A 27,810-nucleotide genomic window follows, 5' to 3' on the forward strand; every position below is an offset into this window, starting at 1 on the left:
TACAGACCTTTCCGGCCCACTGAGCCTGCGACGCCCAATTACACCCATGTGACCAATTAACCTACTAACCCACACGTCATTGGAATGGGGGAGGATGCTGGAGCACCTGGAGGAAACCTTTGTGGTCATGGCACGTGGGAGAATATACAAACTCCTTATTGTGGAATAGTTGTGGCACTGAAACTGGGTTGCTGGTTCTGCAAGAGCAGCATGCTAACCGGTACATTACCGTGTTACACTAAAGAAAATAAACAGAAGTTTTTTTGCTGACTGAAAGTAATGGATTAACATTTAGGTCAGAGCTGATGAAGGGTCTCAGCCCGAAACGTTGACCGTACTTTTTCCTATAGATGCTGCCTGGTCTGCTGCATTCCACCAGCATTTTGTGTGTGTATGTAGATTAACATTTAGGAATGCCTTATGTTTTTTGGCACAGTACCACCAAAAGTTCTCGGCACATGTAAAAAAGTTCTATGAAGTGAAGGTGCTTGAAAAAATAATAAAAAGTTTCTAAATATCAAAAAAAAAATACTATAAAGAGCAGAAAATAGTAAAAAAATAAATTAAATTAGAATTTGGCATGACTACCCTGAGCATCAATTCTCTTAGGTACACTGTCATGCAGTTTTATAAGAAAGTTGGCTTGTAGGTTGTTCCAAGCATCTTGGAGAACTTGCCACGGTTCTTCTGCAGACCTTGGTTGTCTCACTTGCTTGTCAGTCTTGATGATGTTGAAATCAAGGCTCTGAAACCAGAATTTTTTTGCATGTGTCGAGGACTTTTGACAGTACAGTACCACAAAACATAAATCAATCCTAAACGTTAATCTATCACTTTTAGTCAGCAAAAAACTTCAGTTTATTTTCTTTAGTGTAACACGGTCATGTAGCGGTTAGAATGATGCTATTAAAGGACTAGCAACCCAGTTTCAATGCCACAGCTATTTCACAATAAGGAGTCTGTATATTTTCCTGTGTGCCAAGGAATCTAGGGTGCCTAAGATTTTTGCACAGTACTGCGTATGGCTGCCTCTCATCTGTCAATCCAGCTAATTGCCTCTACACCATTGCTTAACATTTTGACTATTTACTTATTGCTTGTTATGCCACTGCTGCTTAGCGTAGCAAGGAAGGTGCTCCATTTCTGGCAGTGTTCAGGGCTCCCTTCATTGTGTCAGTAGCTTCCTCTTGTTTTGCACTACTAGAAGCATAGAAACATAGAAAGTAGGTGCAGGAGTAGGCCATTCAGCCCTTCGAGCCTGCACCACCATTCAGTATGATCATGGCTGATCATCCAACTCAGAACCCTGCCCCAGCCTTCCCTCCATACCCCTTGATCCCTTTAGCCACAAGGGTCATATCTAACCCCCTCTTAAATATAGCCAATGAACTGGCCTCAACTGTTTGCTGTGACAGCGAATTCCACAGATTCACCACTCTCTGTGTGAAGAAGTTTTTCCTCATCTCGGTCCTAAAAGGCTTCCCCTTTATCCTCAAACTGTGACCCCCTCGTTCTGGACTTCCCCAACATCGGGAACAATCTTCCTGCATCTAGCCTGTCCAATCCCTTTAGGATTTTATACGCTTCAATAAGATCCCCCCTCAATGTTCTAAATTCCAATGAGTATAAGCCTAGTCGATCCAGTCTTTCATCATATGAAAGTCCTGTCATCCCAGGAATCAATCTGGTGAACCTTCTTTTTACTCCCTGTATGGAAAGGATGTCTTTCCTCAGATTAGGGGACCAAAACTGCACACAATATTCCAGGTGTGGTCTCACCAAGGCCTTGTATAACTGCAGTAGTACCTCCCTGCTCCTGTACTCGAATCCTCTTGATATGAATGCCAGCATACCATTCGCCTTTTTCACCGCCTGCTGTACCTGCATGCCCACTTTCAATGACTGGTGTATAATGACACCCAGGTCTCGTTGCACCTCCCCTTTTCCTAATTGGCCACCATTCAAATAATAATCTGTTTTCCTGTTTTTGCCACCAAAGTGGATAACCTCACATTTATCCACATTAAATTGCATCTGCTGTGAATCTGCCCACTCACCTAACCTATCCAAGTCAACCTGCATCTTCTTAGCATCCTCCTCACAGCTAACGCTGCCGCCCAGCTTCGTGTCATCTGCAAACTTGGAGATGCTGCATTTAATTCCCTCATCTAGGTCATTAATATATATTGTAAACAACGGGGGTCCCAGCACTGAGCCTTGCGATACCCCACTAGTCACTGCCTGCCATTCTGAAAAGGTCCCGTTTATTCCCACTTTTTGCTTCCTGTCTGCCAACCAATTCTCTATCCACATCAGTACCTTACCCCCAATACCGTGTGCTTCAAGTTTGCACACTAATCTCCTGTGTGGGACCTTGTCAAAAGCCCTTTGAAAATCCAAATATACCACATCCACTGGTTCTCCCCTATCCACTCTAATAGTTACATCCTCAAAAAATTCTATGAGATTCGTCAGATATGATTTTCCTTTCACAAATCCATGCTGTCATGCAAGTCCCAGTTGGAGACTCAGGAATACCATTACAGATGCAGAAGGATTGTTCATTGCTGTTTCCGTAACAATTTCGTTTTGACCAGTCAGGGTTGTTAGCCCTGAGCTGAACCCCCAAACCTGGAGGACTGGTGGACCACTCTATGGTTTGATCTGTTTGGCATGGGTGACCCTACCCAGAGTTAGAGCACAAAACCCTGACTCCAACCAACATAGCTCTCTTGGTCACTGTGTCACGCAAGCCTCCAACCCAGGACAAGGTTGTGGTCCTCCGGAAGATTTTGACTATTATAAAAGTTAGATTCACTGGAGAAAAACAAATCTATTCCTGAAGTATAATTTGCAGTTTTAGCTATCATATAGGATGAAAATAAATGAGATCCAGGAATGCTGACAATATTTGAAGGTCAAAAGGTTCCCTCTTTTGAAAAATGAAATCAAGCATTCGTTTGCCATTTTTTTTTCCGAATCATTAAGAACCGTGCAAGGCTGTACGATCAGAAGACTGATTCCTGTAATGTGTTTAATGGCACCCTGTCATGATGCGCATACTGTGCACAGCTGACAAACTGGCAAATCTTTCAGTGATGCAAAAGGCAAAAGGACAGACTGCATGAGTTAGGTCTGTGAGCCATATGGTGTTAATGCAAGGGGCGGTTAATGTACAAAATGTGCGAAGACTGGCAAAGCCTATAGACGGGTAACGCCTCAAAATGGAATGTGTGGATGATGGAAAGGACTGAGGCTGTGGTCACTCCACCAAATACTACCTTGGAATTCAGGATTTCAAGATCACCTTTCTGTAGTTCCTCCTGAAATTAATTAATTAGTGGTTAGCGCAGTGCTATTACAGCTCAGGCATTGGAATTCGGAGTTCACTTCTGGCGTCCTCTGTAAGAGGTCTGCATGTCCTTCCCATGAGTGTGTGGGTTTCCTCCGGGTGTTCTGCTTTCCTTCAAAGACATACTGGTTAGTAGGTTAGCTGGTCATTGTAAATTGTCCTGCAATTAAACTAGGATTAAATATGTGGGTTGCTGGATGACACGGCTCGTTGGATTGGAAGGGAAAATTAAAAAAATAAAAATTCATTTTGCCTAAAGTAGCATCCACCTGCATCCCAAACCAGCTCTGACTTGCAACCATCACCTCACATGATCACAACTGCATCTTAAAGCCCATAAATACTATTGAAATTAGAATTGATTTATTATTGTTACATGTACCGAGACATAATAAAAAGTTTGTCTTGCATTACTGTTCATACAGATGAAATCACTACACAGTGGTAATTAATTACACCTTGAGGTAAAACAATAACATAATTAAAAATAAATTGTAATACCTATAGATAGAGTATAGTGCAGGAAAGCAATGTAAAAGATCATAATGAAGTAGATTCTGTGGACAAGAGTCCATGTTGTACTACAAGGAGACCGTTATATATTCTTATAACAGCAGGGCAGAGGGTGTCCTAGAGCAGCAGTCCCCAACCACCAAAGCATGTGCTACCGGGCCGTGAGGAAACGATATAAGTCAGCTGCACCTTTCCTCATTCCCTGTCACGCACTGTTGAACTTGAACATAGGGTTGCCAACTGCCCCGTATTAGCCCGGACGTCCCGTATATTGGGCTAAACTGGTTTGTCCCATACGGGACCGCCCTTGTCCCGTATTTCCCCCACTAAGGTAAAGCCTTCCGATAAAACCTTTCGTGCCGAAATGGCGTAAAGCAAAGAAGCAATTACCATTAATTTATATGGGAAAAATTTTTGAGCATTCCCAGACCCAAAAAATAACCTACCAAATCATAACAAATAACACATAAAACCTAAAATAACACTAACATATAGTAAAAGCAGGAATGATATGATAAATACACATCCTACATAAAGAAGAAATAATGTACATACAGTGTAGTCGGGAAGATGAAGCCAAAATCGATTTGTGGAAAAAAAATCGGCACGTACACACATGCACAGGTCACATGTGTGTATGTCACGCATGCACACACAGGTGCCCGCACAAAGCTTCATGGTCATGGTAGTCTTTCAGGGGTAAACACAAGTGTCTCGTCAACACACACAAAAAATGCTGTTGGAACGCAGCAGGCCAGGCAGCATCGATAGGAAGAGGTACACGTTTAGGGCCGGGACCCTTCGTCAGAGTTTGACTGCTACTTTTGTCCCTTATTTGGGAGTAAGAAAATTGGCAACCCTAACCGTAAAAGACATGTTGAGGTGAGTTTAACCCTACTTGAACACCCCCCCCCCCACCCCGGTCGGCCGGTCCGCAAGAATATTGTCAATATTAAACCGGTCCGCGGTGCAGAAAAGGTTGGGGACCCCTGTCATAGAGCCTGGTAGGATGTGATTTCAGGCTAATGTATCTTCTGCCTGTTGGAAGAGGGGAGAAGAGAGAATGTCCAGAGTGGATTGGGTTTTTGCTATTGCTGGCTGCTTTATTGAGGCAGCAAGTACAAATGGAGTCCTTGGCAGGCTGGGTGATTTCTGTGGTGTGCTGAGCTGTGATCGCAACTCTCTGCAGTTTCTCGCAGTCATGTGCGGAGCAGTTGGCGTACCAAGCCGCTATGCATCCATAGATGGTGCGTTGATAAAAATTGGGAAGTGTCGACGGGAACATGCCAAATTCTTTAGCCTCCTGATGAAGCAGAGGTGTGGGTCAGCTGTTCTTATTATGGCATCTGTATGATTAGATCAGGACAGTCTACTGAAGTTCACTACTAGGCACCAGGAAGTCTCAACCTATTGAGCCCCAACATTGTTTATATGAACAGGGGCATGGGCACCACTACCACCCCACTTCCTGAAGTCAATGCCCACTACTTTGTTATTCCTCTTTTTGCACTATTATTTTAAATATAGTTTATTTATGTGAAACGCACTAGTTCCGTCAGCTGCCTGAGTTTAGGGAAGACAATCTCGGGCCCCGCCAAACGTGTGAGATTGAGATGCAGGCCCACCCCGAAACCCCCTGTTTGCGTGGATGCTGCGTGACTCGTTACCCTGTTACAAATCAGTACCACGAAATAACAGACAGCACACCACATACAATTAAACCATTTAGCTTTATAATCCTTAATTCGACTAAAAGGTTAGTAAAGAAAAAAAGAAAAGGGCCCTTTTTAATGAAACAGTCTAAAGTTGGAGCTCACAGTTTCCCCTTCGCCAATTCTCCCTCGATCTCCCCAGGCTTCGTCAAATCATGGCTCTGTTGCAGGTGGAGTCCTACGACCTCTTCTCTCCGGAGTCTTCTCCCTTCATCTCCCGCCGAACAAAAGACCCAACTCACCCCGGTGTCAGGCACACAACACCGAAAACACACTCCCTTTATTGGACAGCTCACATTCCAAAGCACCCGTTACCTCTAACCATGGCCCGAACACTGCTTCTACAGAAAGATCATTACGTTGGCAGTGAAACCTTTCCCAAGGGTGTTATGTATGTCTTTATGTACTGTAGCCACAAAATGGGTGGTTAGCACAATGCCTTACAGTACAAGTGACCCGGGTTCAATTCCCGTCACTGCCTGCAAGGAGCTTGGACGTTCCCCTCGTGACCACATAGGTTTCCTCTGAGCACACCGGTTTCCTCTCAGAGTCCAAAGACGTACCAGTTGGTAGGTTAATTAGTCATTATAGATTGTCCTGTGATGAGGCAAGATTAAATCAGGGGATTGCAGGGTGGTGTGGCACAAAGGGATGGAAAGGCCTACTCCATGCTGTATCTCAAAAAAAAAATAAGTAAGGGCAAATATCATGTCATATAAGTCAGAGATAATTAATTCTTATTCTGATGCTGATAGAATTGAATGGATATTGAAATGAATTCTGGCTAGGTAAGGAACATTAAAAGAAAGTTTATTGAGAAGGAACATACTCAAGTACACCAACATTTCAAAATGAACTGATGAAGGAAGGTTATCACAATATGTTGAGGTCAAACTAAATCCATGTACAGTATCTGCTTTATAAGTTCTCGCATTACAGAATTACTTTGATTAGCTGGTACTTTGATACAAGGTTACGAGTTTCTAGCTAATAGTTGCTTAGCACTCATCTTAGGAGAGCGCTTGTGGCTGAATCATCTCCCAGGGATCTGACCTGACCAAAACAAAGCTCAGCTCATGCCTCCTCTCACCGTATTTGCAAACACGGTATTGCTTATAATTACCCCTGTAAAGAATGGTCCACCAGGACTTTTGTTCATGCAATCATTTCTCACTGAGGATCATGAATTAAGTTTACCATTCATATGGTGTTAACGCAATGGCCAGATAATGTACAGAATATGGGAAGATTAGCAAAGCTGACAATAAGATATAAAGGGCTGTGGCTATGGCCAATCCATCCAATATTACCTTGGAATTCAGGTCTCTAAGATCACCGTTCTGCAGTTTTCCCTAAAATTCACTTTTCCCAAAATCTGCATGAGGAATCTTAGACCCTGTGACCAAGGAAAGATATGCTGGCTCTGTAAACGGTCTAGAGGAGTTTCACAAGATTGATCCAAATAATAAAAGGCTTTAAGGAGCATTTAATGTCCCTGAGCTTTGACTCGATGGAGTTCTGAAGAATTGGGGTGGAAATTATTGGATACTGAAAGACATAGATAGAGTGAATGTGGAGAGGGTATTTTCATTAATCAGGGTATCTAGGATTCATGGGCAGTGCCACAGAATCATGAGGTGTCCCTTTAAAAGTGAAATGAGGAGGGATTTCTTTAGCCAGTGGGTGGTGAATCTATGGAACTTGTTATCACAGATGTCTGCAGAAGCCAAGTCATTGGAGTATTTAAGGAGATTGATAGGTTCTTCATTTGTAAGGGGTTTAAGGGTTTGAGAAAAAGGTAGGATGGAGCTGACTAAGAAAGCCTCAAAGTGTATTGGTTGTTAATGCAAATGGCACATTAACTGTATGTTTCGATATACATGTGATTAATAAATAAATATAATCTGATCTATCACAGTCCTATCATTCTCCTGAATCGGTGCAATAACTTTGTTTGCCACTGGTCATCCATATCTCTTTGGAGAAGCTCACAAGTCCTACAAATTCAAGGGACTTGTCTTTGTATCTTCTATCAGTGGTCCAGAAGGTACTCCAAGCTTATTGAATGCTGGAAGTGCACAGATAAAATAAACTGCAGTTGTGCATGAGCCAGACAGAGGGGCAAAATGTTGGGGTTCATCCCTTTGAATCTCTTCCCCCAGAGAGCAGTTGGTGTCCTGTCACTCAAGGACTGATGGCTCCGTTGACAAACAAAGGTTATGGAGCCCAGTAGGAAATTGGACTTGAGGTACAGGATCATTTGCAGTCATATTGGGTGGCATTGTAGTACAGCAGTTAGCACAATCACTTTACGGCCCTCTGTAAGCTGCTCTCTGTAACAAGTTTGTACATTTTCCATGTGGCCATGTCGGTTTCCTCCAGGTGCTTCAGTTTTCTCCCACCTTCCAAAGACATACAGTTATGGTTGACGAGTTGTGGGCATGATATGTTGGTGACGGGAACATGGTGACTCTTACGGGCTGTACAGCACAATCCTTGCTGATTGATTCGACACAAAACAACTCATTTTGCTCTGTGTTTCTATGTACATGTGACAACTAAAGCTAATATTTAAATCTTTAAATTTCTCTCCTTGAAGCCGCTATCCAAGATCCTTTTCAAAGACAGGGCTGATACTTTTCCCACCACATTTACAAACAAAGAATTCTAAATTGTGTCCATGCATTAGGTCCATATGTTTCTTTATGTTACATATAATTGTCTCGTTAGTCATCTTAAAATTTTGTCCTCTAGTTTTAAAGCCCTTCTACCAATAGGAAAAGATCATTCACTCTGGACCATCAATAATTCTGAAAACCTCTATCATATCACCTCACATCCAATGTTGCTGCAAGACATACAGGCCTTTCATACGGGAATTTGAATCGAGCCTAGATTAAATCAAAGGTACAAAGGCACTTGCAGAAAGGTTAACTTGCTGGTTGAGTTGGTGGTAATGAATGTTAGCATTCATTTCGAGGGAATTAGAATACAAAAGCAAGCATGTGATGTCGAGGCATTGATCAGACTGCACTTGGAGCATTGTGAGTGGTTTTGGTCTCCTTATCTAAGAAAGGATGTGGTGGCATTGGAGAGGGTCCAGAGGAGATTCAGGGGAATGATTCTGGGAATGAAAGGGTTAATGTGTGAGGCCCGTTAGATGGCTCTGGGCCTGTATTCACTGCAGTTTAGAAGAATGAGGGGGAATCTCATTAAATCCTATTGAATATTGAAAGGACTAAATATAATGTATATGGAGAGGATGTTTCCAATAGTGGGGGAGTCTAGGACCAGAGGGCATGGCCACAAAATAGAGGGATGTCCATTTAGAATGGAGATGAAGAGGAATTTCTTTAGCCAGAGGGTGTTAAATATGTGGAACTCATTATCACGGACAGCTGTGGAAACCAAGGCATTGGGTGTATTTAAAGCAAGGTTGATAAGTTCTTAATTAGTAACAGCATCAAGATTTATGTGTGAAAAGGCAGGAGAATGGGGTCAAGGTGAGGAAATAAATCAGCCATGATGGAATTGCAGAGCAGACTCGACGAGCTAAATAGCTTAATTCTGCTCCTGCCTCTTATGGTAACCAGCAAAGAATTGGATGACTAACATCCTATTTTTAACCTGAAAATAATATTGTAAATCAGCGGTGTGATGTACAGAATTGTAATAAAGTTTCCATATGGTACTCAGCAGTCATGAATTGTCTATCCATTTTGGAATGTCGATGTGGGTTGAGAGCAGGGTTGACCTCAGCTTTGCCATGACCCATGGAGAATATCAAAGCCCACATTTAGTATCCAGGTTCACAAACATAGATGGAAGAGGCTCTGGAGAGTTACTGACTTCCACTGAAGTGAACGTAGCGGCAGCAGGCCAACAGGGTACTCTTATGCCATGTGTATTTTCTGTCATATAGTTCTGGTCACAAAACTAGCCAGGTTGATTGGGAAGTTAAATAGGATATAACCTTTCTTCCAGATACCAACTGAATGACGTATAGTCAAAGATGAGACCTGCAGTCACGAACACAGTGCGAAACTGAACTGACTCGGTGGACTGCGTTGGGAACTCTGATGTTTATTATCCTCCATGGTACTTGCTCGCTTTTTATTGTTAACACAAGTTGTTCCTATTTTTGCTTGTTGGGTGTTTGATGTTTTCTTTAAATGGGTTCCATGGTATTTCTTTGTTTTGTGGCTGCCTGCAGGAAGATGAATTTCAGTGCTGTATACTGCATACATTCTTTGATAATAAATGGACTTTGAAACTTTAAAACTTTGAGAAATACTGAGTACTCTGACATCAGACAATGTGACAGGACTCTCATCTGCATTCAGCCTAGCTGTACTTGACCATCGTCACTTTATAGTTATAGATGATTGACAGCTATGACTTCTGGAGTGTTTGAGTATGATAACATTAGCAAGCAATGTAAATTCAAAGCATATACTGGAAGTCTGCAACAACTTTTAAGACAAGTGAAAGTTAATGTGAAGGGACATTCTGAAGGTTAATTAGAAATAGGTTTGTCCAAAAATCCTTATCAATTGTTAAACTGAGTAGGGAATATATTGCTCATAACAACATGACCTATTGTATTCTGTTTTGTTATTAGTAAATTCACAAACTCTCTGTTTAGTTAGATCATGATTACCTCTGGCCAAACTCTTTTATTGTCTTACTCACAGGTCTGACCTACCTACGGGAAAGATATAAATCAGAATCCGAATTAGGTTTAGTATCACTGGAATATGTCATGAAATTTGTTAACTTAGCTGCAGCAGTACAATGCACTACATGATAATATAGGGAAAAATTAGTAAGTCAATTACAGTAAGTATATATGTGTGTATTAAATAGTAAAAATTAAAAATAATGCAAAAACAGAAATAACAGAAGAGAGCTAGTGTTCATGGGTTCGATGTCCATTTAGGAATTGGGTGGCAGAGGGAAAGAGGCTGTTCCTGAGTCACTGCGTGTGCACCTTCAGACTTCTGTACCTCCTTCCTAACAGTAACAATGAGCAGAGGGCATGCTGTGGGCGATGGGGGTCCGTAGCGATGGACTGCGCCTTTCTGAGACACTTGCTTCTTGAACATGTCTTGGACCCTACGGATACTTGTATACTGCCCAAGATGGAGCTGACTGATTGTACAAATATTGTAAATTTTGTAATCTCACAAAGATTGAAAGAGTGCAGACAAAATTTACAAGGATGTTGCAGAAAGATGACAACCCTTGTTAGAAGGGATGGTTGAATTGGTTGGGATTTTATTCCCTAGAATGTATAAGACTTGATAGAGGTATACAGATTATGAGGGGTATAAATGCAAGTAGGCTTTTTCCCCTGAGGTTGGGTGGGACTAGAACTAGAGGACGTAGGTTAATGGTGAAAGGTGAAATGTTTAAGGGAAACATGAGGGGGAACCTCATTCTGAGGGTAGTGAGAGTGGGGAACGAGCTGCCAGTGGAATTGATGGATGTGGGGTTGAGTTCAAGAGAAATTTAGCTAAGTACATGGATGGGAGGTGTTTAGAGAGCCATGTGCAGATCGATAGGACTAAGCAGATTAATGGTTTGCCACAGATAAGATGGGCTGAAGGGCCTGTTTCTGCACTGTAGTATTCTATGAATCAGTGATTGTATGACTCTAGGCCAGCCAACTCTGACCTCCAATCTACACATCTCAACAGACAAGCCAAAAACTAGCTGGGCATCAGATGCTGGTGCCGATGAGAACTGAGGTGTGTAGATTGAAACTGAGGTATGCCGAAACATCTTCTCTCATAGATAGTGGATATCTGTAATTCTTTGTCCCTGGGCTGGTAGAGGTCAGATGCTCGGGTATATCTAAGGTGGAGGTAATAAAATATTTGCACGATTGCAGGTTATGGGGAACTGGCACAGAAGAGGACTTGAGATCAGCATTGATTAGATGTGATCTTATTGAATGGTGGGCAAGCTTGAGGGGCCATATTTTTCTTGTAGATAGGTGACCAAAACTGCACACAATACTCCAAATTAGGCCTCACTAACATCTTATACAGCTTCAACATAACATCCCAACTCCTGTACTCAATACTTTGATTTATGAAGGCCAATGTGCCAAAAGCTCTCTTTGCAACCCTATCTAACTGTGATGTCACTTTCAAGGATTTATGGATCTGTATACCTAGACCCATCCATTTTACCATGCTCTTCGGTGCCCCATCGTTCACTATGAAAGTCCAACCCTGGTTTGTCTTCTCGAAGTATAACACCCCACACTTGTTTACATTAAATTCCATCTGGCATTTTTTCTGCTGGTGGGTCCCTAGGTGGATCAGTGGGCCTCCACTCCTTCTAATCCTGTTGTCCATCCATTACTCAGCCATGTTGTCCCCCATGAATCCTTCACTTCATCTTTGGCCATTACCCCTTATATATAAATCACAACCAAACCTGCTTCACAGAATACAAGAAACCTCCTGCATTCAGAGCAGCTTATAAAATCTGCAAATTTCCAACCAAATCCTGCATTGGCCTGAAACTTCTACATTAGAAATCACTCTCCACACTCTTACGACAGCAACGTCTGCATAATGGCATATCTCGGGTAGGAATGTCGGCAAGCTCACCATCTGCGATGTGTATTAGACAGTCTAACACATTAAGTGATTTATCACCATCTCAACTCTGAGCTATGTAACTGCCTTATAACACTTGAATGTGTTGCTTTTACAATGTACACCAATTAATGTTTACTTATTGTTGTTTACCATTTTACATTTGCAGTGTGTTGCGCTGCATAGAGATGGAACCGGACTCCATTACTGCATCATATGATTTATTGTAGAATTACCACGTGCTTCAAATATTGACAAGCCGTAATTTTAATATTTGTTCTAATAAATACAACATAATGATAGCTGATGTGTGTTATTACTGCACAATCTGTTTTGAATAAACCATAAACTTGACAATATGCAGTTCGCAATGATTTAGGAACTAGTGTGTTCCCAGGGCCATTGAGTGAGAGACATATGTGTTAAATATGGAATGTTTGGGAGTGGGAATCTTCCAAAAACTTCACGAAGTGCTGCACAGAGGAATTCAATACTTAAAACTATTAGGGATGCAGACTCAATTGATACTTTTAAGTGCCTGCTCAAACCTATTAATTTGAGCTTGCTTTTAACTAACATCTTTTTGTCTTTCTATTTTCATGTTTATTTTTATGTTTTAATTTTTATTTTTGCACTTTATCCTATTGTAAATTACTTTGAACTACATCATCTGTATGAAAACTGTTCTATAAATAAGCTATTATTATTATTAAAACAGCTGCATTCTGAGGATAGCAGGCTGTGTTTTGTGAGTGGGCTGGAGTTCACGAACCGTGCCTGAGTGAAGTTTGCTGAATACAACAATCCACCTTTAATCTCTTAAACTGAGAGCAGGTTGGTTTAACTCAATATAGCTGATACATGGGTCCCTTTCACTCCATTTAGACCCTATTGTGCCTTTAAGTCAGTAGCACGATCTCTTGGTCCATTTCACAATGCAGAGATTGTGCTGGAGACCATTCTTTGGATCTGGGATGAACAACTGGGATGAATAGTGTTATTCATCCCAGTTGTTCATCCCAGAATTCTGGCACACATCAGGCAAAGTGAAAGAAATATTCTGTATGTGGAACTTTTGTGTGGGAGGGTTCCAAAAGCCTGATTGAGTAAGACAAACAGAGTCTGTACATTACATCAGTCTTTGTGGAATTTACAGACACCCAACACAGTTCGAGAAAGGGCCGCAGTTAAACACAATAACAGACATGGGGCACTTAATGTTGACAGCATAGTAGAGTACTGAAATTAAACAACATTGGTTCAAATTCCCGCATCGGTTACAACAAGGGATTAGCCTGGACAATTGTATCCAAGCACACATTCAGAGCAGCACATTGACCAGATGTAAAATACATCATTAACAGCTGCTAGTTATTTGCTGCCTAAATCTATTCAATAGCATTGCTGAGGCATTCTAACATGGGGTTCTCTTACCATACCTGCAAGTTCAGATAACCTAAGCTAATCAGAATCTAAACTTTGGACTCAGATTGGGATCGCGACTTGGTGTGTCTCTGTGTTATAGCTCCCTGTGTCATCTGTTCTACTACCTGCTACTGTGGTTCTCTGCAATGGGTGAAGCCTGTTAATCTGAACAGGCACACTCAAAGTGAACTCTTATGCAATGGGCCAGAACTGGAGCAGTTTGTATCTGAATACAGGGGTTTAGTTCCAACTGCAAATGAACCAAGATACCTTTCAAAATCAGAATCAGGTTTAATACCACTGGCATATGTTGTGAAATCTTTTGTCTTTGCGGCAGCAGTACAATGCAATACATAATAATAGAAAAAAAACTCTGAACCACAGTAAGTATATACACATTAAAACACATCAATTAGATAAGCAGCGCAAAAATAAAAATAAAAAAAGTAGTGAGGTAGTGTTCATGGGTTCAAAATCCACTTAGAAATTGGATGGCAGAGGGGGAGAAGCTGTTGCTGAATAATCGAGTGTGTGCCTTCAGGGTTCTGTACCTCCTTCTTGATGGTAGCAATGAGCACAGGGCATGACCTGGGTGATGGTGATCCGTAATGATGGACGCCACCTTTTTGAGGCATTGCTCCTTGAAGGTGCCCTGGATACTACAGAGGCTAGTGCCCGTGATGGAGCTGACTAATTTTACAACTCCCTGCAGCTTAATTTTTTTTAATACGGCAGATAAAAATGGTGTGAGTTACTTGAAAAATTCTGTGGCTGCCAGAATTAAATACAATACTCCAGATGCAACTGAAGCAGAGTTTCAAAAAGCTGTGATATAACCTCCCAACTCTTGAACTTAATTCCTTGACTAATGAAGGAAAGCATGCCATATGTTTACTTTATCACTTTTTCAACCAGTGTACCTGCTTTCATGGAGCTATAGACTTGGGCCCCCAAACCACTCTGCACATCAGTGTTGTTAAGGGACTCGTCCTGAACAATGTGCTCTTTCTTCAAAAAGCAATACTTCACATTTGGCCAGATTAAGCTCCATCTGCCATTTCTCTGCCCATGTCTGCAACTGATTCATATCCTGCTGTGTCCATTGGCAATCTTCTACATCATCCACAGCACCACCAATCTTCACAACATCTGGAGACTTACTAATCCACACATCTATATTTTTATCCAGGTTATTTATATATATAAAACGAATACTAGATGTCCCAGTATGGATCCTGAGACACCTCATCTCACTGAGCACCACAAGTCTCATTTTCTTACTGCCACCATCAGTCAGGAGGTAATGGAGCCTGAAGACTAACTCTTCAAGGTTCAAAAACCCCTTCTTCCTCACTGCCATCAAGTTCTAGAAACTACTTGAAGAACTTGGACTATATTTCCCCCAACTTGCACTAATGCTGTTGTGTTTATTCTTGTTTATTTTGTTGTAAAAGTTATGTACAATTTATGTTAATTTAAGTTTCTGTAATTTATTTTAATCATGATGATGTACTGTCTTGTTGCGGCATAATTTTTATGGCATTTATACCCTGGGTATGTATCCCCATGAGAATCAGCTTGAAGTCATAATTTAGTTGCTAAAACAAAGAGACAGAAATCAATAATGAAGGAGTATATTTTCAAGTTAATTGTTCAAGATTCAAAGGTTCAAAGTACATTTCATATCAGGGTATGTATACAACCTGAAATTCATCCTCTTCACAGAAACAAAGAAATCTGCTAATCAGACAATCATGGGGCAACAACTCAATGCATAAGAGCATGCAGGCATGGTTAAGAGGTTCATATCTGTTCGGACCAAACACCAGAATGGGGAAGAAATGTGATCTAAGTAATCATAACCGTGGATTGATTGTTAGTGCCAGACAGAGTGACTTGAGTATCTCAGAAACTGCTGATCTCCTGGGATTTTCATGAACAAGAATCTTCAGAGTTTACAGAGAATGGTGTGAAAAACCAAAAAACCAAAAAAATCATGCCTCAATAAATCAGAAGATCAGAAGAGAATGGCCATACTGGTTCAAGCTGACAGGAAGGCAACAGCTGCTCAGATGACAACATTACAACAATGGTGTGAGAAAAGCATCCCAGAATGTACAACACATCCAACTTTAAGTGGGTGGATTGGACACAGGAGCGGAAGATCACGAGCATACAGCTCCTATAGCTTCTTCCTAGGAAGGATAGTCAGACATCTGATAATTGAAAAATTTAAAAAGACCTCTTTTAATGGTCAAAACCTGAGATTCAAATTCTGTTCCTAATAACAGGCATCCCATGGACAAAGATGTAAAATTTTTGGCAAAATATACTAGGTGAACAGTGAGAAAAATAATACTTACAGATTGTAACTGCTCTCTGAATAATTTGCTTGCTGTAAGGTGTGTAAGATGATGAGGGGCATTGATCGTGTGGATAGCCAGAGGCTTTTTCCCAGGGCTGAAATAGCTAACACAAGAGGGGATAGTTATAAGGTGCTTGGAAATAGGTACCGAGGGGAAGTCAGGGGCAAGCTTTTCACACAAAGATTGGTGGGTGCGTGGAATGCACTGCTTGCAGCGGTGGTGGAAGAGGAGCCTCTTAGATAGGTACATGGAGCTTAGAAAAATAGAGGGCTATGCGTTAGGGAAATTGTAGCCAGTCTCTAGAGTAGGTTACATGGTCAGCACAACATTGTGGGCCGAAGGGCCTGTAATGTGCTGTAAATTTCTATGTTCTATGTAAGGTTGGTGGAAAAGAATCAATCAGAGTCTTTCAAGAAAAGCTTGGATGGCAGCATGATAAAGAATAATTAGCAAGATTATGAAGAGGGAATGAGTTAAAGGACTGTGAAAATTTTTCAACTAGGAGCTAGAGGCAATTTGATGGGATAAAAGCATTCTTCTTGTGCCGTAACAGTCCTATGACTGCAGAAGTTTGTGAACATACTATAGCTCAGCTCAGCACGGAAACCAACCTCCCCTATGGACTCTGACTATAATTCTTGTTGCCTCAGTAAAACAGCCTACATAATCAAAGACCTCCACCAAGCTCAAACATTCTCTCTTCTCCCATCTCCCATCAGACAGATGATACAAAAGCCTTAAAGCACATACCACCAGGCTGAAGTATAGATTCCATGTTACTTTAGTCTCTTCAATGGTCCTCTTTTACAATGGACTCTTGACCTCACAATATCCTTTGTTAGGATATTGCACCTTATTGTTCACCTGCACTGCATCTTCTCTGTAGTTTTTATAACTTATCATGCATTGTTTTCATTTTACTTTGTTCTACCCACTGTGCAATGATTTTGATCCATATTAACAGTATGCTAGACAAATTCTTTACTGCATCTTGGTACATGCGTACATGCAACCATATTAAGTCAATACCAATCTTATGATGCTCTCAAATAGAGTTTTATACCATGAATCCTACATCATCTTTGGGAATATACATCCATAACTTGGATTGGTGTTGTCTGTCATTCTCTGTTCTTTCACACAATGAAACTTCAATGGAACTGGTGAACTGATGGGAACCTGTAGACTAATCCTGCTGGAAATTAGGTACAAAATGTGACACTTACTTACAGTGTTTCTAGCCCTTTACTGTCCAACAACCTCCTTGACTCTGAAAAAAAAATTTGGATGTTGAACACAATTCCTCCAAACAACTATTTTACAATATTTCACATTCTAAAGTTATTTAAAAAAAATGAATATTATTTATTTTGGTTTACTTGTCGAACTTCAGGTTTTGTTGTAGTCTTGCGCATATTTCAACTTTTCAGCTTGTATTCCGCTGTAATAAGACTATTGAATAGTAGGTTAAATGGTCAGCACAGTGTTGTGGGCCAAAGGGCCTGTGTTATGCTGTTCTGTTATATATATGATGCCCAGGTATAATAAAATGGATTCTTGACCTCATTATGGCTTTCTACCCTTTTCCTACCTTTCTCTATAACTATAACACCCTATCCTGCACTGTGTTATTGTTTGCCCTTGTACAACCTCATTGCACTGATGTGATAAAATAACTTGTATGGATGGCAAACAAAACAAAGTTTTTCACTGTACCTCAGTGTTAAGGATCCGGCCTGAACACTGGGTCGAATGGCCTCTGCTGGTAGCTCTGGAACGCGACAGTCTTTAATTTCTGTTTTCTTTCACCTGGCCATGTGGGTTCTGGCCCAGCCCCTTTCCTTTTTGGACTTCCTCCAATTACCTGCTTGTCTCCTCATTTGCAGCCAGCTGTTTCTAATTTTCACTGATTACCCTGTCCATTTAAACCCTGCCTTGACTAGTGTTCTCTGCCAGTTTGTCCCAGTTCTGACCTGTGTCGTTCTAGCCTGTCATTGTGACTTCTGCCAACTGATTTTGCCTGTTCTTGGACCTGATTTTGCCTGTGTGCTCTGGATTGTCTGCCCTTGCCTGACTGTCTTCCCTGGTTAAGACCCCTGCCTGCCATTTTGGATTTGTGCCTGCCTTCTGTTTTTGAAAGACAGTTGCCTTTGTGCTCCCTAATAGATCCTGGTGAAAAAGTATTCATTGGTTTGCACTTGAGTCCCACCGAAACCTGACACTCAGTACATGTGACAATAATAAAGGTTTACTTTTATACTCGACAAAATCCTGAAATGTTAAAACTTGTGACAGTGACTTCTACATTTAATGCCTGCAAATTATCTCCACTATGATCTTCGACCAGGATGTTTGCTCTGTCTGATTTTTGAAAGATGCTGCTTCACCTGCTGGGCGTGTACCATTTTTATTCCATGTTTCCAGCATCTGCAGCACTATACTTTTTAATTCACTGACGTGATTGTCTGATAAGTCAGACTGATGACTTTGTTGCTTAGGATGCTTATAAACGGTCACCAGCCGAATAGTCCGGTTCATGTTTTTGAGGTGAGTGCAGGAGCTTGCGATATTACATCTTCACTAACCCCAGCAGTTTATTGTGCTCAACAGTACACTAAATATAGCACAAAGCCTCTCCAGTGAAGCATCTATTTGTCTGTAATGCACTGTGTGATGATAAGCAGATGTTTATGGAGAACATATGTTCCTGGACCTGGTCAGGCAAGGAAACAAATTATTGCTCAGCTCTGCAAATTTGTGGGTTTTGGTTTTCACGCTGTATAAGCTAGGGCTAATGCTGACAAAAAGAATTTATACAAGCAATTGTATCACCAGCAATTTTCTGTTGGCCCAGGATATTGGCCAAGATCTGAATTGGATCATCGCAGCTTGATCAAATGATCCTCTGTACCCATGGATTAGAGGAGGGATGTTACCCACTTTGATGCATTGCCCAGGCTGGTATTCATCCCTCCCTCAATTAACATGACCAAAATGCAACGTTTTATTGATGAAAACAGAAAAATATAGCAAATACTGAAACTAGGAGCAATAAACAAGATGCTGGAGGAACTCACTGAGTCTGGCGGCATCTGTGGGTCTTGGGATGGGTGGGGGGTTATAAATGGACAGCTGACGTTTCAGGTCAAGACCCTTCATCTGGACAATATTGTATTACCGTCACTGGGATTTTGCTGTGTTGCTGTCTATCTATTTTGTGCTTTACGACAGCGATATTGTGATTGTGATTGTGCATCAGAAGCACAAAGAAGTGTAGGAGTGACATAGAAGTGTCTTCAAAATCCAATGAGCAAATTAAAGGTTTTCCTTCGTATAATGCTCATGGTAAGTGCTCACACAGATCATGATGGAGAGTAGGGCTTGGAATCAGGTTTAATATCACTGGCCTATGCTGTGAAATTTGTTGACTTTGCAGCAGCAGTAGAATGCAATACATAATAATAGAGAAAAAAACAGTGAAAAGCAGTAAGGAGAGATATATATATATAGCACAGGGGAAGAAGCTGTTCCTGAATCATTGAATGAATGCCTTCAGGCTCCTGTACCTCCTTCCTGATGGTAGCAATGAGAACAGGGCACGTCCTGGGTGATAGAGTCCTTAATGATGGATGCCACCTTTTTAAGGCACTGTTCCTTGAAGATGTCCTGGATACTATGGAGGCCAGTGCCCATGATGGAGGTGACTAAGTTTACAACTCCCTGCAGCTTATTTTGATCCTGTGCAGTGGCCGCCCACACCAGACAGTGATGCAGCCAGTCAGAATGCTCTCCATGGTGCAAATGTAGAAATGTGCGAACGTCTTTCGTGACATACCAAATCTCCTGAAATTGTGAATAAAATATACCCGTAGGTGCTGTCATGTCTTCTTTGTAGCTGCATCAATATGTTGGGCCCAGGATAGATCCTGAGAGATGTTGGCACTCAGGACTTGAAATTGTGCGCTCTTTCCACTTCTGATTCCTCTGTGAAGACTGGTGTGTGTTCCCCTGTCTTATCCTTTCTGAAATCCGCAATCACTTCTTTGGTCTTACTGACATTGAGTGCAACACCACTCAACTAGCTGATATATCTCGCTCATGTATGCCCTCTCATCACCATCTGAAATTACACCAACAGTAGTTGCGTCGTCAGCAGATTTATAGATGGTATTTGAGCTGTGTTTAACCACACAGACATGGGTGTAGAAAGAGTACAGCAGTGAAGAAGATCCGGCAAACACTCATGGTCAAGCCTCGTGTATGAATCATGTGCTGAGCATTCCAAGAGCTTTCAGTGGTTTCCTGATGACCTCATTAAAGGAACTGTCAGAGACCCGCAGTGCAGTGACGTGCATTACAAACACATTCGCATTGGTGCCTTTCCCTCTTTCCCTTTCATGGCTCATGAAATAAGGCTACATGCATCAAGCCTAAGTGATTCGATATTGCTAACCGTAGACATACTGGCTGGATGTGAGACCAGCCTATAAACATCTTGGGGTTGCAGATGTTCCGCTGTATCCACTTGCTGGTGACCCACAGGCTAGCAATGTCCTGAGATACACAGGTTCTGGTGAATTGTTTTAGGAACACCATTTTCTGCTTGTGGTTGTGCTGGACTGGTGTTAACAAGTGTTCCAGCTTTGTTCTATATCAGCTGTGTACTTACTTATTACATGCCTGGTAATCGTGTTAACCTTTGATCTACTGCCTGTTATCCACTGCCATCTATAAAACAGGAATTCTCAAGGATCAAGAATTAATCTGATCTGTCAACTACATTTACATGTATTAGGAATTTGCTGTGCCAAGGCTCAACATGCAACATAAAACAACATTCAACAATTATAAGGTATCAAGAATAATATTAAAAAATAAAAGTGTGGATATTGAATAAAAGGGGCATTAATACCAGCATGTATTTACAATGGAAATAGCATTATAAAAAGTGGTTTAAAGTGTTGACAGTGCAGCAATAGGATAATGGATGGAGGGTGGTGGTAGTGGAGGTGTGTCTAACTGGAACTGTTGGTCAGATTACCTGCCTGGGGGAAGAAACTTCTGAGATGGTGTGACACTTTTGCTTTAATAGCCTTGAAGAACCTTCCAGAAGGGAGCTTTTAGATAAAGCAGATTGCAGGGTGGGTGTTAGGCTTTGTAACTCTAAAGCAAATCAAAAGAAAAACACAGGAACCTGGGAACGTGTCTACTTAGTTTTACTTTTAGTAAGGCGGTCACATCTGATGTAGTAGTATAATAACGCGTTCACATACTTTTTATATATAACCCATAAAGAAATATTTAAACAGCAAAGAATTCTTGATCAAATAATATATTTACGATATTACTCAAATTTTACTGAAATATTAAATGCACAACATTCCTCAGTGCTTAGCTATAAACTCCAACTCAATATAGAATGTATCTCAGCTCAAATATGCAGCATATTGCCTTCTTATAGTTTATATATATATATATATATATACACATACACTACCCAGTCCTGTATCACTCTCATAATTACCATATTTTTCACCCACAGCATGCAGATTAGTGCACTATTTGAAATGGCAACTTGACTTTTTTATCTTTTTCTCTTGCCTGTGCACTCCATTTTTTTTCAACATGCTCTTTGTATTTTTTGCAAGTTTCGCCTTTAATCATCCATTGGTCTGGTGTCTGTGAGCCCGTGCCACAATGGCAATGCAATTTGTTTGGCCAGGCAGGTTTCTGTTTTGATGTTGCAATTTTGTTCACGCTCACTATCATTCCTAACTTCAACTCAATTACATCTTCAGCTGCTGCTTTCATTGAAACAGCTGTTTCAGCTGTTCTTTTAAATGTGAGTTGCACTTCAGTTAGGATCTGTTTTTGAATGGTTCCTTGTAGTATCCCACAAATTAAATGATCTCTCAGTTCATCATTAAGCCCATCACTGAAATGATAGTGCTTGGGCAGTTTCTTCAATTTAGCCACATAAGCTGAAATGGATTCCTGGTTTTGTTTCTAAGTATCCCTGCATTGTGCTTACGATAGCCACAAAGCTCATTTCGGCTGGTTTGGCTGGGGCAGTTAAATTCTAAGCCAACTGTATGTTTTTCCTCCTCATGCACTCAGCAAACCTGGCACTCATTTCTCAACTGCTTCATTTGCTTCAAAGTACTGCTCAATTTATTCAGTATACATTATTCATTTATCAGTTGTGCAATTAAATGCATCTAATTTTCCAATGTAGCCAGCCATTCCTGCTTTTATTGATTTGCTTATTATTATTATTATCATCCAGTACTCACTGTTTATGAACCTGGGAATTTCATCCGTTTTTTGCCTTTTTTTCAAACTTGAACACCTCTATCACTTTCTGAAGAAACATGTGCTGAGCTTCTTTTTAAACTCAAATGACTCTCTTCCCCTTCTGAAATAAAATATGATGTGCTTCAACAGGCAGATAGTTATTTCTGATTTGTTTTAAATCTTTCTCAACATGACTGGTACATTCCGTAACTCCAAAACCAATCAAAAGAAAAACATTGCAGGTGGGGAATGTGTCTATTTACTTTTACATATGACATGGTGGTGTAATGACGTATGCCATTCACGTTCTTCTTAATATAACCCAAAATGAATTATACAAACAAATAAAGGGTACTTAAGCAAACAATATATTTACAATATTGTGCAAATATTACTAAAATATTAAATACCTAAAAGTGGGTAGTGTCCTTAATTTCCCACCTACTTCTTTGTCCTGGACACAGGTAAGTTCTGTAATGGTGGTAGATTGCAGCCAGTTACTTTTTCTGCTGACTTTCAGGTCATGCTCTCTTGCTTCCATCAAGCAGAAGGTTCAGGAGCCTCAGCACCCACATCACCAGATTCAGGAACAGTTATTACCCCCTAAACCATCAGGCTCTTGAACCAGAGGAGAAACTTCACTCAACTTCACTCGCCCCATTACTGAACTGTTCCCACAACCTATAGAATCACTTCTATGGACTCTTCATCTGACGTTTTTGATATTTATTGCTTATTTATTTATTATCATTTTTTTCTCTCTTTCTTTTTGTATTTGCATAGGCTGTTGTTTTTTCCACTTTGGTTGTTTGTCTGCAACATTCCCTCTATTTTTTTTTCCATTGCATAGACCAGCCATTGCTCTGAGTAGGAAATTTTTACATGGCCTGAAATCTGTGTGGCACTTTAATATTAAAATTATAAAAATAATATTCTTGCTGTGTGGTAACAAAGATTTTGTATGTGGGAGCAGTTCATCTACTGCGTGGCTGCACAACCACACGGTTCAGAACAAGGGTTCCCATAGACTCCTACCATTAATTGAGAGTCTTGAGACCCCAGGTTCGGAACCTTTGGTTTAGAGGGAACAGCGTTTTCTGTCCTGTTGGGTTTGGTCTTTCATTGATTTTATTGTGCTTCTTGGATTTACTGTGCATGCCCGCAAGGAAACAAACCTCAGGGTAGTATATGGTGACATATTTGTACTTTGATAATAAATTTACTTTGAACTTTGAGAGTTTGCTGTGGTTTTTGTATATTGTGAGAGGATGCTGAACCAAACCAGACCGTAATGGCTGATGTGATTATCTCTCAGTGATGACAGAGCAGAATTGCACCAATATGTTCTAGGGAAGATGAAATTTTACCAACTGCAATTCTGGATATATAATACCATGTTAATCATTTTCTATACTTTCCCAATAAGCCATCCAATTTTTAAATGGACATTGAACCCATGAACACTACCTCACTTTTATTATTTCTGTTTTTGCACTATTTTTAATTTAACCACTTATTATACATATATATACCTACTGTAATTGATACACTTATTTATTTTTTTCTATATTATCATGTCTTGCATTGTCTTGCTGCCAGTACGTCAGCAAGTTTCATGACATATGCCGATGATTTTAAACCTGGTTCTTATTCTGATTCTGATATGAATTACTAGTACCCCCCTTCCAGTCTCCAATTGAAGTCTTGCTTTAAGGGGGATACACCTGCCACAGAGGGGAGGATGTGCAATGAAAAGTCACTAGAGGGGCTGCTGAGGTGGTGGATTTGTTGCTTAAGAAGAACTTGAGTAGACCATGTTTGCATAGTCTGGAGTTTAAATGGATGAGAACTGATCTCTTTGAAACTTACCATATCCTCATTCTGCTCAAGAGGATGATTGTAGGGAAGGCATTTTCCCTTCCTGAGCTTTAGAACCAGAAGTCACAGCCTCAGAATAAGGAGAATGCCATTTGGAGTTGAAATGAGTGTGAAATTGTGGTAAACCATGCATATATATGTTGTAACTGGGTTACCTGTCTGGACACGCCCCTCTGCTGACTGCTCCTGTGGCTCCTCCCACAGACCCCTGAATAAAGGTGATTGTGCCACTGCTCCTCCCTCAGTCCGGGGCAGATACTCAGCATGGACGTTGGACCATTGACTGTTAATAAAAGCCTTTCAGTATTTACTCTACTTCCAGTCTTTTGGAGTAATTGATAGTGCATCAGAAATCCTTCAATCAGAGAGAGGTGAATCTTTTGAATTCTGTACCCTGATGGTCTGTGGAGGTAAAGATTCAGACTCAGGTTTATTTAGTTCACTACATTGCAACATACAGTGAAACTGCATCATTTGCGTTAACAACCAAGACAATTATAATGTGCAGATGGCAGCCCACAAATGTCGCTACACATTCCAGCGGCAACATTGCACGCCCACAGTGCTCGGAAGAATAACACAGAGCACACCAAGGCAGAACACAACAAGCAACAAAACAACGACAGCAAAGCAAGGCCCTTTCCTCCCTCTCACCTACCCACACACACAAACGGATGGTCCTCCAACTCAAGGACAGGTCTTCAGACTTCAGCCGTTGGGCATCAACTTCCAGACTTCTGATCGATCTTTGACCTCTGGCCCAGCAGATGGCAGGACTCGAGCTCCCGGGTTGAACTCTGGTCCTGCTGATTGACTGGCTGTCATGCTGCCTGCTTGCACGGACATAATTAAGTTCAATCAAAGCAGAGGTAAATAGACCTTTGTGTCATAAAAACACCAGACACATGATAGTGCAGGAACCTGGAGCTGAGGGAGAAGATTGATAAATAGTGTAGCAGACTCAAAGGGCTGGATAGCCTACAGTACTTCATTTTCAGTGTTTATATTATTTCAGTACTTTCCCAGCATTTTCTATAACTTTATGTTCTCAGCAGCTGTACTTCAAAATTTATCTGATTATTTTTCATCCTCCTCTTCCTGTAATAGGCGTCAAAAAAACAAAGTTTGTGCCAATAATTACTGATGTCTCCAATGCATCTCTTTGCTGTTTTCAGTCCCAATAACATAATACACCATGCCTCTTCACCCTCAACATCAAATTAATAAAGGTAAAAAATAAATCCCACCTCTTCCATATCAAGTAAATCAAAATTCCTGGAGAAAGTATGAATAGTTTTTAATATCTTACCCAGAGTTCAGTGCTTTAATGTTCATGGAAAATAGTCTTTGCTTCAACGCCTGGCACTAATACTCACTAGACACTGATCTTAATAGCATCAACTGGCAAATAATAGCACCTCTTTACTCCTACGTCATAGTTTATTTAAGGCTTTATTCCAAATATATGCCAGTGCTTTATATGCATGCAGATAATGGAGCTGACAGCTGGTTTGGTAATCGTGCTGAGTGATTTACCCTTGAGTGTGCGTGAGTCACCTTTTAATGTAATGTTATTGGCAACTATGGTTTTAGGCTTGGAACTGTGAAGGCTGGAAGTGTTTTAAATTTTTGGCACCTGGGTCGTAAAGACCATTATCCACAGGCTCCCAGTTCTTCACTATCGATAAAATGTGCAGAATGTAAATCTCAAAAGTTCCAGTTAGAAGTCGACAGGTTCTAAAGCAATGCTGACAGAAAATCGGACAGGCTGCTGTGGTTATACAGTATACTCAGAGCAATCAAACACTGTGTATTACTCCCACCCTAGTGTTTTGCTGCCAGTGACATTTCTAATCTTAGAACGGCCAGGTTTCTCCTCAACGTTTGGAACATAGAACGCTACAGCACAGTAAAGATTCTTCTGCCCATGATGTTGTGCCAAACTTTTAACCTACTCTAAGATTAATCTAATCCTTCCCTCCTACACAGACCTCCATTTTTCTATCATCCTTGTGCCCATCTAAATGCCCCTAATGTATCTGTCTCCAGCACTACCACTAGCAGGACATTCCATGCACTCACTACTCTCTGTGTAAAAGACTTACTTCTGGCATTTCCCTGTACAGTACATTCCTCCAGTTACCTTAAAATTATGCCCCTTTGTTTTAGCCATTTCCACACTGGGGAGAAATGTCTCTGGCTATCCACTTGATCTATACCTCTTATGATCCTGCGCCTCTCGTCCTTCTTTGCTCAATGCCAAAAGCCATAAGGTTGGTTTTGTGGGTTAGCAGATACTGAGAAAACCTCAAAGCTCCAGGGACCCAGGCTTGATCCTGACCTTGGGGCGCCATATGGTGTACCAACGTAGCAGACACACAACTCACTAATCCTAACCGACAAGAAAGAGCATCATCTTTATAAGGTTCTGTATTGTAGTAATGAAGTATTTCAATGTGCCTAGTTTCTTCATGTGCTATACTATCATCTCTCTTTTCCATCCCCACCAAAGTCTTGGTACATGGTGCATCCAAGCAGTGCTTCTAGGAAATCATGATGCATGGCTCTGACCAGAATCACCAACAATTCCTTTCCTCCCACAGATGCTCCTTGACCCACTGAGGTCCTTCAGCAGAATATTTGTTGCTCCAAATTTCAGCATCTGCTGTCTCTTGTGAGTCCTGGGAAATCTGTGGTACACTGCAACTTCTTTAATATAAAAGAGAGCTTGATCCATTTCCAAGTAGATATCCTGCGACTAGGATCTGTAAGTTTACAAGCGCTCTGATGGGGTAATATGTTTGAATTTTTATTGCAGTATGCTGGTGCATATGTAATGTTTTCTACATCATCAGTTTCTGCAATCATAATCACAAAGAATATAGTCAGAAAACATAAATTTTAAGTTGAAAAGGGCCAAGAATCAAGAAAGGTGTCAGCACACACAAAATGCTGGAGGAACTCAGCAGGTTAGGCAGCATCTTTGGAAAAACGCCAGCTGTCGATGTTTCTGGCTAAGCCTCCTCTTCAGGACTGAGAGGGAAGGTGGTGGGGGAAGGAGATGCCTGAATTAAAAGGTAGAGGGAGAGGAAAGAGGCTAGCTGGAAGGTGATGGGTGAAGCCAAGTGGCTGGAAAAGGTCAAAGGCTAGAGAAGAAGGAATTTGTGTCATGGTCCCTTCTGGCAGTCCCCCACCAAGCCATTTACCTCAGGAATTGGGCCTCAATCACCTTATTTAAATTCCAATCATTCCCAGGTTCCACTAACTACACACACCTGCTTCCCATCAGAAACTGCAGGATAAAGACCCTGTGACCACAACAAGGAGCTGCTAATTTGCTGGTTGACTCTTGTATGAGTAGCCTCATTCCATGGTTCTTAGGACTATCAGTTCTAATTCTAGCGTTGTTCCTGAATTCTCTACTAAAACCAAGACTGCACAGACTCTCTCTGGACACCAGTTCCAGGCTCGCTATGACCATAACACCTCCCGACTCGGCCTTCACGCCTGCGTTCAGCACTTGGGTTCATACTACCGCCATGTCCTTGCAACAATTTGATAGGCGAGGAGAGTGGACAATAAGAGAAAGGGAAGGAGGAGGGGACCCATGGGGAAGTGATAGGTGGGTGGGATGAAGTAAAAGGTCAGAGTGGGGAATA

At 41.1% G+C, this 27,810-nt stretch overlaps 2 long non-coding RNA genes across 9 annotated transcripts in view; one reads left to right on the plus strand and one right to left on the minus strand.

Annotated features, from left to right (window-relative positions):
- LOC140188384 (uncharacterized) overlaps nucleotides 1-10,407 on the plus strand; it is a 66,569-nt gene extending 56,162 nt beyond the window's left edge. For all 5 annotated transcript variants that reach the window (XR_011883300.1, XR_011883299.1, XR_011883303.1 and 2 more), the window contains one exon: nucleotides 9,562-10,407. This is a non-coding gene — a long non-coding RNA (uncharacterized lncRNA). The remainder of the gene's footprint in view (nucleotides 1-9,561) is intronic.
- The window catches only part of LOC140188383 (uncharacterized), a 90,253-nt gene extending 64,861 nt beyond the window's left edge, over nucleotides 1-25,392 (minus strand). The window contains exons 1-3 of one of the 4 annotated variants that reach the window (XR_011883298.1): nucleotides 24,810-25,379; nucleotides 24,307-24,553; nucleotides 22,273-22,394 (exon numbers count right to left, since the gene is read on the minus strand). This is a non-coding gene — a long non-coding RNA (uncharacterized lncRNA). Of the gene's footprint in view, nucleotides 1-14,768; nucleotides 17,250-22,272; nucleotides 24,554-24,809 lie in introns of those variants that run through there. The other 3 variants (XR_011883297.1, XR_011883296.1, XR_011883295.1) reach the window with 3 other exon arrangements.
- Nucleotides 25,393-27,810: the final 2,418 nt, after the last annotated feature.

This window comes from Mobula birostris, chromosome 26, assembly GCF_030028105.1.
Source record: "Mobula birostris isolate sMobBir1 chromosome 26, sMobBir1.hap1, whole genome shotgun sequence".
Lineage (NCBI taxonomy): Eukaryota > Metazoa > Chordata > Chondrichthyes > Myliobatiformes > Myliobatidae > Mobula > Mobula birostris.